The 1035-nt window shown below is 55.7% G+C and overlaps 1 pseudogene; it reads right to left on the reverse strand.

Annotated features, from left to right (window-relative positions):
• Nucleotides 1–460: 460 nt before the first annotated feature.
• Nucleotides 461–670, reverse strand: LOC148120710 (Nuclear RNase P; annotated as a pseudogene).
• Nucleotides 671–1035: the final 365 nt, after the last annotated feature.

Here is a 1035-nt window from a genome sequence, read left to right on the forward strand (position 1 = left end):
GGGAATTGAACTCATGACCTTTGGAAGAGCAGGCAGTGCTCTTAACCTCTGAGCCATCTCTCCAGCCCTGCATTCAAATGAAAAAACCTCTAGGTAGCATTGTTTTATTCCACCCGTTGCCTCAGGCAAAAGGTCCGCCTTTGTTACCTAGGATACGGTAACCAGGTTGACGCGCCTTTATTATGATAATCACGACCAGTTCTGCCTGAAGTTTATGAGGGAAAATGGACGTCATTAATCTCTCTGGCTGCTTCCTGCTGACGACGGGACGATGTTTGGGGGATAAATGTTTTTATCTGACTGAATTTTTGGCGACAAATGTTTTTATCTGACTAAATTTTTGGCGACAGCGGCTGTGAGCGGCGGCAGCAGCAGCGGACGGCGGCGGCTACCACAGCTCCGCCTCTGAGGCCCATTATGGCGCGTTCTGCATGGCCCCGCCCCGGGCCGTGCGTGTTTCCACGGGCAATCTGTGCACCCTGCCTCACCTCAGGCAATGAACTCGCACCGCCGGCCGTGAGTCTCCGGCGAGGGGGGCCTCTCCTGCCCGGTCAGCCCGCGCGGGGGAGGGCCCGGTTAGAGCCACGGGGGGCCCCAGTCTCAGACCTTCCCAGGGGCCGGGGAGTTATGAGCACTCAGCACGTGGCCCCGCTGATGAGTTTCCTCCGCCTGCCCATGTTGCTATGGAAACGCGGTTCAGAGTTTGGCCCCTCTCCGTCTTTAGGTCTTTAGCGGTGCTGCTGCTCACCAAGCAGCTTCCGCCTCTGTCTCCCGAGTGCTGGGATTAAAGGCGTGCGCCACCACCGCTCGGCTGCTTCCTCAATCAAAATTAAAGTTTTATGTACGTGAGAGCCAGAGACTGAGCTCTCTTATCAAAATTAGGCGAAAATCACCTCAGAAACTGTGTGGCTCTTTAAGAACAGGAAAGGCAGTGATCAAGCCCGCCTCCCTACGAGACTGTTGCCCTGGTCTCTAACAGCGAGTACGGACGGAGGAAGCCGCGGATCTCCCAACCGTAAACCTCGCCTTTTTTGC

The sequence above is a fragment of the Myodes glareolus genome, chromosome 10 (genome assembly GCF_982192425.1).
Source record: "Myodes glareolus chromosome 10, mMyoGla1.1, whole genome shotgun sequence".
In the NCBI taxonomy this organism is placed as follows: domain Eukaryota; kingdom Metazoa; phylum Chordata; class Mammalia; order Rodentia; family Cricetidae; genus Myodes; species Myodes glareolus.